We start from the raw sequence: 15,332 nt of genomic DNA, 5'->3' as shown, positions 1-15,332 counted from the left end.
AGACACGCACTGACACCAAGTAACACAGACATACACTTACACCCAGTAACAAAGACATACACTGACACCCAGTAACACAGACACACACTTACACCAAGTAACAAAGACATACACTGACACCCAGTAACACAGACAAACACTGACACCAAGTAACAAAGACACGCACTGACACCCAGTATCAAAGACATAAACTTACACCAAGTAACAAAGACAGACACTGACGCGCAGTAACACAGACAAACACTTACACCAAGTAACAAATACATACACTTCCACCCAGTAACACAGACATGCACTGACACCCAGTAACACAGACATACACTTACACCATGTAACAAAGACAGACACTGACGCCCAGTAACACAGGCACACACTTACACCAAATAACAAAGACATACACTGACACCCAGTAACAAAGACACACCCTTACACCAAGTAACAAAGACACACACTGACACCCAGTAACAAAGACATAGACTTTCACCCATTAACACAGATATACACTGACACCCAGTAACACAGACACACACTTACAACAAGTAACAAAGGCATACACTGACACCCAGTAACACAGACACACACTTACACCAAGTAACAAAGACATACACTGACACCCAGTAACACAGACAAACACTGACACCAAGTAACAAAGACACGCACTGACACCCAGTATCAAAGACATAAACTTACACCAAGTAACAAAGACAGACACTGACGCCCAGTAACACAGACACACACTTACACCAAGTAACAAAGAAATACACTTCCACCCAGTAACACAGACATGCACTGACACCCAGTAACACAGACATACAATTACACCAAGTAACAAAGACAGACACTGACGCCCAGTAACACAGACACGCACTTACACCAAGTAACAAAGACATACACTGACGCCCAGTAATACAGACACACACTTACACCAAGTAACAACGACATACACTGACACCCAGTAACACAGACACACACTGACACAAAGTAACAAAGACACGCACTGACACCAAGTAACAAAGACATACACTTACACCAAGTAACAAAGACATACACTGACACCCAGTAACACAGACACACACTTACACCAAGTAACAAAGACACACACTGACACCAGTAACAAAGGCATACACTTACACCAAGTAACAAAGACATACACTGACACCAAATAACAAAGACATACACTGACACCCAGTAACAAAGACACACACTTACACCCAGTAACAAAGACATACACTGACACACAGTAACAAAGACACACACTGACACCCAGTAACACAGACACACACTGACACCAAGTAACAAGGACATACACTGACACCCAGTAACAAAGACATACACTGACACCCAGTAACACAGACACACACTTACACCAAGTAAACAAAGACACACGCTGACACCCAGTAACAAAGACATACACTGACACCCAGTAACACAGACACACACTTGCACCAAGTAACAAAGACATACACTGACACCCAGTAACACAGACACGCACTTACACCAAGTAACAAAGACATACACTGACACCCAGTAACACAGACACACACTTACACCAAGTAACAACGACATACACTGACACCCAGTAACACAGACACACGCTGACACAAAGTAACAAAGACACGCACTGACACCAAGTAACAAAGACATACACTTACACCAAGTAACAAAGACATACACTGACACACAGTAACACAGGCACACAATTACACCAAGTAACAAAGACATACACTGGCACCCAGTAACACAGACACACACTTACACCAAGTAACAAAGACACACACTGACACCCAGTAACAAAGACATAGACTTAAACCCATTAACACAGATATACACTGACACCCAGTAACACAGACACACACTTACAACAAGTAACAAAGACATACACTGACACCCAGTAACACAGACACACACTTACACCAAGTAACAAAGACATACACTGACACCCAGTAACACAGACAAACACTGACACCAAGTAACAAAGACACGCACTGACACCCAGTATCAAAGACATAAACTTACACCAAGTAACAAAGACAGACACTGACGCCCAGTAACACAGACACACACTTACACCAAGTAACAAAGAAATACACTTCCACCCAGTAACACAGACATGCACTGACACCCAGTAACACAGACATACAATTACACCAAGTAACAAAGACAGACACTGACGCCCAGTAACACAGACACGCACTTACACCAAGTAACAAAGACATACACTGACGCCCAGTAATACAGACACACACTTACACCAAGTAACAAAGACATACACTGACACCCAGTAACACAGACAAACACTGACACCAAGTAACAAAGACACGCACTGACACCCAGTATCAAAGACATAAACTTACACCAAGTAACAAAGACAGACACTGACGCGCAGTAACACAGACAAACACTTAAACCAAGTAACAAAGACATACACTTCCACCCAGTAACACAGACATGCACTGACACCCAGTAACACAGACATACACTTACACCATGTAACAAAGACAGACACTGACGCCCAGTAACACAGGCACACACTTACACCAAGTAACAAAGACACACAATGACACCCAGTAACACAGACATACAGTTACACCAAGTAACAAAGACATACACTGACACCAAATAACAAAGACATACACTGACACCCAGTAACAAAGACACACCCTTACACCAAGTAACAAAGACACACACTGACACCCAGTAACAAAGACATAGACTTACACCCATTAACACAGATATACACTGACACCCAGTAACACAGACACACACTTACAACAAGTAACAAAGACATACACTGACACCCAGTAACACAGACACACACTTACACCAAGTAACAAAGACATACACTGACACCCAGTAACACAGACAAACACTGACACCAAGTAACAAAGACACGCACTGACACCCAGTATCAAAGACATAAACTTACACCAAGTAACAAAGACAGACACTGACGCCCAATAACACAGACACACACTTACACCAAGTAACAAAGAAATACACTTCCACCCAGTAACACAGACATGCACTGACACCCAGTAACACAGACATACAATTACACCAAGTAATAAAGACAGACACTGACGCCCAGTAACACAGACACGCACCTACACCAAGTAACAAAGACATACACTGACGCCCAGTAATACAGACACACACTTACACCAAGTAACAACGACATACACTGACACCCAGTAACACAGACACACACTGACACAAAGTAACAAAGACACGCACTGACACCAAGTAACAAAGACATACACTTACACCAAGTAACAAAGACATACACTGACACCCAGTAACACAGACACACTTACACCAAGTAACAAAGACAGACACTGACACCCAGTAACACAGACAAACACTGACACCAAGTAACAAAGACACGCACTGACACCCAGTATCAAAGACACAAACTTACACCAAGTAACAAAGACAGACACTGACGCGCAGTAACACAGACAAACACTTACACCAAGTAACAAAGACATACACTTCCACCCAGTAACACAGACATGCACTGACACCCAGTAACACAGACATACACTTACACCATGTAACAAAGACAGACACTGACGCCCAGTAACACAGGCACACACTTACACCAAGTAACAAAGACACACAATGACACCCAGTAACACAGACATACACTTACACCAAGTAACAAAGACATACACTGACACCAAATAACAAAGACATACACTGACACCCAGTAACAAAGACACACCCTTACACCAAGTAACAAAGACACACACTGACACCCAGTAACAAAGACATACACTGACACCCAGTAACACAGACACACACTTACACCAAGTAACAAAGACACACACTGACACCCAGTAACAAAGACATACACTGACACCCAGTAACACAGACACACACTTGCACCAAGTAAGAAAGACACACACTGACAGCCAGTAACAAAGAAATACACTGACACCCAGTAACACAGACACACACTTGCACCAATTAACAAAGACATACACTGACACCCAGTAACACAGACACGCAATTACACCAAGTAACAAAGACATACACTGACACCAAGTAACAAAGACACACACTTACACCAAGTAACAAAGACATACACTTACACCAGGTAACAAAGACATACACTGACACCAAGTAACAAAGACATACACTAATACCCAGTAACACAGACACACACTTACACCAAGTAACAAAGGCATACACTGACACCCAGTAACAAAGACATACACTGACACCAAGTCACAAACACATACACTGACACCAAGTCACAAAGACATACACTGATACTAAGTAACACAGACACACACACACCACGTAACACAGACATACACTGACACCCATTAACAAAGACATACACTGACATCAAGTCACAAACACATACACTGACACCAAGCAACAAAGACAAACACTTACACCAAGTAACAAAGACATACAATGATACCCAGTAATACAAACACACACTTACACCCAGTTAGAAACACACGCTGACCCCCAGTAACACAGACACACACTGACCCCCAGTAACACAGACATACACTGATACCCAGTAACACAGACACACACTGACACCAAGTAACAAAGACATACACTGACACCAAGTAACAAAGACACACACTTACACCAAGTAACACAGATATACACTGGCACCAAGTAACAAAGGCAGACAATTACACCAAGTAACAAAGACATACACTTACACCAAGTATTTTGACATACAGTGACACCAAGTAACAAAGACATACACTGATACCCAGAAACACAGACACACTCTTACACCAAGTAACAAAGACATACACAGACACCAAGTCACGAAGACACAAACTGACACCCAGTAACAAAGACATACACTGACACCAAGTCACACAGACATACACTGATAGCCAGTAACACAGACACACACTTACACCATGTAACACAGACATACACTGACACCAAGTAACAAAGACATACACAGATACCCAGTAACACAGACACACAGTTACAGCAAGTAACAAAGACAGACACTGATACCCAGTAACACAGACACACACGTACACCAAGTAACAAAGACATACACTGACACCCAGTAACTAAGACACACACTTACACCAAGTAACACAGACACTCACTGACACCCAGTAACACAAAGAAACATACTGACACCCAGTAACACAGACACACACTGACACCAAGTAACAAAGACATACACTGACACCAAGTAACGAAGACAGCCAGTGACACCAAGTAACAAAGACATACACTGACACCAAGTCACAAAGACATACACTGACACAAAGTAACGAAGACAGCCAGTGACACCAAGTAACAAAGACATACACTGACACCAACTAATTTGACATACACTGACACCAAGTGACAAAGACATAGACTGACACCCAGTAACAAAGACATACACTGACACCAAGCAAAAAAGACATGCACTGATACCCAGTAATACATACACACACTTACACCAAGTAACAAAGACATACACTGACACCCAGTAACAAAGACATACACTGACACCAAGTCAATAACACATACACTGACACCAAGTAACAAAGAAATACACTTTCACCAAGTAACAAAGACATACAATGATACCCAGTAACACAGACACACACTTACACCCAGTAACATACACACTGACACCCAGTTAGAAACACACGCTGACCCCCAGTAACACAGACACACACTGACCCCCAGTAACACAGACACACACTTACACCAAGTAACAAAGACATACATTGACACCAAGTAACAAAGACATACACTTACACCAAGTAACACAGACATACACTGACACCAAGTAACAAAGACATAAACTTACACCAAGTAACAAAGACACACACTTACACCAAGTAACACTGACATACACTGACACCAAGTAACAAAGACATACACTGATACCCAGTAACACAGACACACATCTACACCAAGTAACAAAGACAGACACTGATACCCAGTAACACAGACACACACTTACACCAAGTAACAAAGACATACACTGACACCAAGTAACAAAGACATACGCTTACACCAAGTAACACAGACATACACTGACACCAAGTAACAAAGACATACACTTACACCAAGAAACAAAGACACACACTTACAACCAGTAACACAGAGAAACACTGGTACACAATAATAAAGACATACACTGATACCCAGTAACACAGACACACACGGACACCCAGTAACAAAGACACACACTGACACCAAGTAATAAAGGCATACACTTACACCAAGTAACAAAGACACACATTTACTCCAAGTAACACAGACATACACTGACACCAAGTAACAAAGACAGACAATTACACCAAGGAACAAAGACATACACTTACACCAACTAATTTGACATACACTGACAGCAAGTGACAAAGACATACACTGATACCCAGTAACACAGACACACACTTACACCAAGTAACAAAGACATACACTGACACCAAGTCACAAAGACACACACTGACAACCAGTAACAAAGACATACACTGACACCAAGTCACAAAGACACAAACTGACACCCAGTAACAAAGACATACACTGACACCAAGTCACACAGACATACACTGATAGCCAGTAACACAGACACACACTTACACCATGTAACACAGACTTACACTGACACCAAGTAACAAAGACATACACAGATACCCAGTAACACAGACACACAGTTACAGCAAGTAACAAAGACAGACACTGATTCCCAGTAACACAGACACACACGTACACCAAGTAACAAAGACATACACTGAAACCCAGTAACTAAGACACACACTTACACCAAGTAACACAGACACTCACTGACACCCAGTAACACAAAGAAACATACTGACACCCAGTAACACAGACACACACTGACACCAAGTAACAAAGACATACACTGACACCAAGTAACGAAGACAGCCAGTGACACCAAGTAACAAAGACATACACTGACACCAAGACACAAAGACATACACTGACACCAAGTAACGAAGACAGCCAGTGACACCAAGTAACAAAGACATACACTGACACCAAGTCACAAAGACATACACTGACACCCAGTAACAAAGACATACACTGACACCAAGCAAAAAAGACATGCACTGATACCCAGTAATACAGACACACACTTACACCAAGTAACAATGACATACACTGACACCAAGTCACAAAGACATGCACTGACACCCAGTAACAAAGACATACACTGACACCAATTAACAAAGACATACACTGATACCCAGTAACACAGACAAACACTTACACCAAGTAACAAAGACATACACTGACACCAAGTCACAAAGACACACACTGACACACAGTAACAAAGACATACACTGACACCAAGTAACAAAGACGGACACTGATGCCCAGTAACACAGACACACACACCAAGTAACAAAGGCATACACTGACACCAAGTCACAAACACACACACTGACACCCAGTAACAAAGACATACACTGACACCAAGTCACAAAGACATACACTGATGCCCAGTAACAAAGACATACACTGATACCCAGTAACACAGACGCACACTTACACCAAGTAACAAAGACATACACTTACATCAAGTAACACAGACATACACTTACACCAAGTATTTTGACATACACTTACACCAAGTAACAAAGACATTCACTGACACCCAGTAACATAGACATCCACTGACAACAAGTCACAAACACATACACTGACACCAAGTAACAAAGACATACACTTACACCAAGTAACAAAGACATACACTGACACCCAGGAACACAGACACACACTGACACCAAGTAACAACGACACACACTTACACCAAGTAACAAAGACATACACTGACCAGAAGTGACAAAGACACACACTTACACCAAGTAACAAAGACACACACTTACGCCAAGTAACACAAACATACACTGACACCAAGTAACAAAGACACACAATTACACCAAGTAACAAAGACATCCACTTACAACAAGTATTTTGACATACACTGACACCAAGTAACAAAGACATACACTGATACCCAGTAACACAGACACACACTTACACAAAGTAACAAAGACATACACTGACACCAAGTCACAAAGACACACATAAAAAAACCCAGTAACAAAGACATACACTGACACCAAGTCACAAAGACATACACTGATACCCTGTAACACAGACACACACTTACACCAAGTAACAAAGACAGACAATGATACCCAGTAACACAGTCACCCACTTACACCAAGTAACAAAGACATACACTGGCACCCAGTAACAAAGACATACACTGACACCCAGCAAAACAGACACACACTGACACCAAGTAACAACGACACACACTTACACCAAGTAACACAGACACACACCGGTACCCAGCAACACAAACAAACACACTGACACCAAGTAACACATACATAAACGGACACCAAGTAACAAAGACATACACTGATACCCAGTAACACAGGCACACACTGGGTGTGGGGGCTGGGGTGGGGTGGGGCACATTGGCGCAGTGGTTAGCACCGCAGCCTCACAGCTCCAGGGACCCGGGTTCGATTCTGGGTACTGCCATTGCGGAGTTTGCAATTTTTCCCTGTGTCTGCGTGGGTTTCCTCCGGGTGCTCCGGTTTCCTCCCACATGCCAAAGACTTGCAGGTTGATAGGTTAATTGGCCATTATAAATTGCCCCTTGTATAGGTAGGTGGTAGGGAAATATATTGGGACCGGTGGGGATGTGATAGGAATACGGGATAAGTGTAGGATTAGTATAAATCGGTTGTTGATGGTCGGCACAGACTCGGAGGGCCGAAGGGCCTGTTTAAGTGCTGTATCTCTAAACTAAACTAAATACTGACACCTAGTGTCACAGACACAGACTTGACACCCAGTAACACACACTGATACACAGTAACAAAGACATACACTGACACCCAGGAACACAGACACACACTGACACCAAGTAACAAAGACAAACAGTTACACCAAGTAACAATGACATACACTGACACCAAGTAACAAAGACACACACTTACACCAAGCAACAAAGACATACACTTACACCAAGTAACAAAGACATACACTGATACCCAGTAACACAGACACACACTTACACCAAGTAACAAAGACATACACTGATACCCAGTAACACAGACACACACTGACACCAAGTAACAAAGACAAACACTTACACCAAGTAACAATGACATACACTGACACCAAGTAACAAAGACACACACTTACACCAAGTAACAAAGACATACACTGACACCAAGTAACAAAGACATACACTGATACCCAGCAACACAGACACACACTTACACCAAGTAACAAAGACATACACTGATACCCAGTAACACAGACACACACTTACACCAAGTAACAAAGACATACACTTACACCAAGTAACACAGACATACACTGATACCCAGTAACACAGACAGACACTTACACCAAGTAACAAAGACATACACTGACACCAAGTAACAAAGACAGACAATTACACCAAGTATTTTGACATACAGTGACACCAAGTAACAAAGACATACACTGATACCCATTAACACAGACAGACACTGACACCCAGTAACACAAACAAACACAATGACACCCAGTAACACAGACACACACTGACACCAAGTAACAAAGACATACACTGACACCCAGTAACACAGACACACACTTACATCAAGTAACAAAGACATTCACTGACACCAAGTAACAAATACATACACTGATACCCAGTAACACAGACACACACTTACACCAATTAACAAAGACATACACTGACACCCAGTAACAAAGCCACACACTGACTCCAAGTCACAAACACATACACTGACACCAAGTAACAAAGACATACACTGATACCCATTAACACAGACACACACTTAAACCAAGTAACAAAGACATACACTGACACCAAGTAACAAAGACATGCACTGATACCCAGTAACACAGACACACACTTACACCAAGTAACAAAGACAGACACACATACCCAGTAAAACAGACACACACTTACACCAAGTAACAAAGACATACACTTACACCAAGTAACACAGACACACACTGAAACCAAGTAACAAAGACACACACTTACACCAAGTAACACAGACATACACTGACCCCCAGTAACACAGACATGCACTGATACCCAGTAACACAGACATGCACTGATACTCGGTAACACAGACATACACTGATATCCAGTAACATAGACACACAATTACACCAAGTAACAAAGTCATACACTGACACCTAGTAACAAAGACATACACTGATACCCAGTAACACAGACACACACTTACACCAAGTAACAAAGACATAAACTGGCACCCAGTAAGAGAGACATACACTGACACCAAGTCACAAACACATACACTGACAACAAGTAACAAAGACATACACTTACACCAAGTAACAAAGACATGCACTGATACTCGGTAACACAGACACAGACTTACACCAAGTAACAAAGTCATACACTGACACAAAGTCACAAACACATACACTGATACCAAGTAACAAAGACATACACTTACAGCAAGTAACAAAGACATACACTGATACCCAGTAACACAGACACACACTGACACCCAGTTAGAAACACACACTGACCCCCAGTAACACAGACACACACTGACCCCCAGTAACACAGACATACACTGATACCCAGTAACATAGACACACACTTACACCAAGTAACAAAGTCATACACAGACACCTAGTAACAAAGACATACAATGATACCCAGTAACACAGACACACACTTACACCAAGTAACAAAGACATACACTGACACCCAGGAACACAGACATACACTTACACCAAGTAACTAAGACATACACTGACAAGAAGTAACAAAGACACACACTTACAAAAAGTAACACAGACATACTCTGACTCCAAGTAACAAAGACAGACAATTACACTAAGTAACAAAGACATACACTGACAAGAAGTAACAAAGACACACACTGACACCAAGTAACGCAGACATACACTGACACCAAGTAACAAAGACAGACAATTACACCAAGTAACAAAGACATACACTGACACCAAGTCACAAAGACATACACTGATACCCTGTAACACAGACACACACTTACACCAAGTAACAAAGACAGACAATGATACCCAGTAACACAGTCACCCACTTACACCAAGTAACAAAGACATACACTGGCACCCAGTAACAAAGACATACACTGACACCCAGCAAAACAGACACACACTGACACCAAGTAACAACGACACACACTTACACCAAGTAACACAGACACACACCGGTACCCAGCAACACAAACAAACACACTGACACCAAGTAACACATACATAAACGGACACCAAGTAACAAAGACATACACTGATACCCAGTAACACAGGCACACACTGGGTGTGGGGGCTGGGGTGGGGTGGGGCACATTGGCGCAGTGGTTAGCACCGCAGCCTCACAGCTCCAGGGACCCGGGTTCGATTCTGGGTACTGCCATTGCGGAGTTTGCAATTTCTCCCTGTGTCTGCGTGGGTTTCCTCCGGGTGCTCCGGTTTCCTCCCACATGCCAAAGACTTGCAGGTTGATAGGTTAATTGGCCATTATAAATTGCCCCTTGTATAGGTAGGTGGTAGGGAAATATATTGGGACCGGTGGGGATGTGATAGGAATACGGGATAAGTGTAGGATTAGTATAAATCGGTTGTTGATGGTCGGCACAGACTCGGAGGGCCGAAGGGCCTGTTTAAGTGCTGTATCTCTAAACTAAACTAAATACTGACACCTAGTGTCACAGACACAGACTTGACACCCAGTAACACACACTGATACACAGTAACAAAGACATACACTGACACCCAGGAACACAGACACACACTGACACCAAGTAACAAAGACAAACAGTTACACCAAGTAACAATGACATACACTGACACCAAGTAACAAAGACACACACTTACACCAAGCAACAAAGACATACACTTACACCAAGTAACAAAGACATACACTGATACCCAGTAACACAGACACACACTTACACCAAGTAACAAAGACATACACTGATACCCAGTAACACAGACACACACTGACACCAAGTAACAAAGACAAACACTTACACCAAGTAACAATGACATACACTGACACCAAGTAACAAAGACACACACTTACACCAAGTAACAAAGACATACACTGACACCAAGTAACAAAGACATACACTGATACCCAGCAACACAGACACACACTTACACCAAGTAACAAAGACATACACTGATACCCAGTAACACAGACACACACTTACACCAAGTAACAAAGACATACACTTACACCAAGTAACACAGACATACACTGATACCCAGTAACACAGACAGACACTTACACCAAGTAACAAAGACATACACTGACACCAAGTAACAAAGACAGACAATTACACCAAGTATTTTGACATACAGTGACACCAAGTAACAAAGACATACACTGATACCCATTAACACAGACAGACACTGACACCCAGTAACACAAACAAACACAATGACACCCAGTAACACAGACACACACTGACACCAAGTAACAAAGACATACACTGACACCCAGTAACACAGACACACACTTACATCAAGTAACAAAGACATTCACTGACACCAAGTAACAAATACATACACTGATACCCAGTAACACAGACACACACTTACACCAATTAACAAAGACATACACTGACACCCAGTAACAAAGCCACACACTGACTCCAAGTCACAAACACATACACTGACACCAAGTAACAAAGACATACACTGATACCCATTAACACAGACACACACTTAAACCAAGTAACAAAGACATACACTGAAACCAAGTAACAAAGACATGCACTGATACCCAGTAACACAGACACACACTTACACCAAGTAACAAAGACAGACACACATACCCAGTAAAACAGACACACACTTACACCAAGTAACAAAGACATACACTTACACCAAGTAACACAGACACACACTGAAACCAAGTAACAAAGACACACACTTACACCAAGTAACACAGACATACACTGACCCCCAGTAACACAGACATGCACTGATACCCAGTAACACAGACATGCACTGATACTCGGTAACACAGACATACACTGATATCCAGTAACATAGACACACAATTACACCAAGTAACAAAGTCATACACTGACACCTAGTAACAAAGACATACACTGATACCCAGTAACACAGACACACACTTACACCAAGTAACAAAGACATAAACTGGCACCCAGTAAGAGAGACATACACTGACACCAAGTCACAAACACATACACTGACAACAAGTAACAAAGACATACACTTACACCAAGTAACAAAGACATGCACTGATACTCGGTAACACAGACACAGACTTACACCAAGTAACAAAGTCATACACTGACACAAAGTCACAAACACATACACTGATACCAAGTAACAAAGACATACACTTACAGCAAGTAACAAAGACATACACTGATACCCAGTAACACAGACACACACTGACACCCAGTTAGAAACACACACTGACCCCCAGTAACACAGACACACACTGACCCCCAGTAACACAGACATACACTGATACCCAGTAACATAGACACACACTTACACCAAGTAACAAAGTCATACACAGACACCTAGTAACAAAGACATACAATGATACCCAGTAACACAGACACACACTTACACCAAGTAACAAAGACATACACTGACACCCAGGAACACAGACATACACTTACACCAAGTAACTAAGACATACACTGACAAGAAGTAACAAAGACACACACTTACAAAAAGTAACACAGACATACTCTGACTCCAAGTAACAAAGACAGACAATTACACTAAGTAACAAAGACATACACTGACAAGAAGTAACAAAGACACACACTGACACCAAGTAACGCAGACATACACTGACACCAAGTAACAAAGACAGACAATTACACCAAGTAACAAAGACATACACTTACACCAAGTATTTTGACATACACTGACACCAAGTAACAAAGTCATACACAGATACCCAGTAACACAGACACACACTGACACCAAGTAACAAAGACATACACTGACACCAAGTCACAAAGACACGCACTGACACCCAGTAACAAAGACATACACTGACACCAAGAAACAAAGACATACACTGATACCCAGCAACACAGACAAACACTTACACCAAGTAACAAAGACATACACTGACACCAAGTCACAAAGACACACACTGACACACAGTAACAAAGACATACACTGACACCAAGTAACAAAGACGGACACTGATGCCCAGTAACACAGACACAAACACCAAGTAACAAAGGCACACACTTACACCAAGTAACAAAGACATGCACTGATACCCAGTAACACAGACACATACTTACACCAAGTAACAAAGACATACACTGACACCAAGTCACAAACACATACACTGATACCAAGTAACAAAGACATACACTTACACCAAGTAACAAAGACATACGCTGATACCCAGTAACACAGACACACACTGACACCCAGTTAGAAACACGCACGGACCCCCAGTAACACAGACACACACTGACCCCCAGTAACACAGACATACACTGATACCCAGTAACATAGACACACAATTACACCAAGTAACAAAGTCATACACTGACACCAAGTAACAAAGACATAAACTGGCACCCAGTAAGAGAGACATACACTGACACCAAGTCACAAACACATACACTGACACCAAGTAACAAAGACATACACTTACACCAAGTAACAAAGACATGCACTGATACTCGGTAACACAGACACAGACTTACACCAAGTAACAAAGTCATACACTGACACAAAGTCACAAACACATACACTGATACCAAGTAACAAAGACATACACTTACAGCAAGTAACAAAGACATACACTGATACCCAGTAACACAGACACACACTGACACCCAGTTAGAAACACACACTGACCCCCAGTAACACAGACACACACTGACCCCCAGTAACACAGACATACACTGATACCCAGTAACACAGACACACACTTACACCAAGTAACAAAGACATACACTGACACCCAGGAACACAGACACACACTTACACCAAGTAACAAAGACATACACTGATACCCAGTAACACAGACACACACTTACACCAAGTAACAAATACATACACTTACACCAGGTTACTAAGACATACACTGACAAGAAGTAACAAAGACACACACTTACACCAAGTAACAAAGACATACACTGACACCAAGTAACAAAGACATACACTGATACCCAGTAACACAGGCACACACTTATACCAAGTAACAAAGACATACACTGACACCAAGTCACAAAGACACGCACTGACACCCAGTAACAAAGACATACACTGACACCAAG

Source organism: Heterodontus francisci, unplaced genomic scaffold, assembly GCF_036365525.1.
Source record: "Heterodontus francisci isolate sHetFra1 unplaced genomic scaffold, sHetFra1.hap1 HAP1_SCAFFOLD_99, whole genome shotgun sequence".
Classification (NCBI taxonomy): domain Eukaryota; kingdom Metazoa; phylum Chordata; class Chondrichthyes; order Heterodontiformes; family Heterodontidae; genus Heterodontus; species Heterodontus francisci.
Note: the sequence above shows the minus strand (reverse complement) of the source record.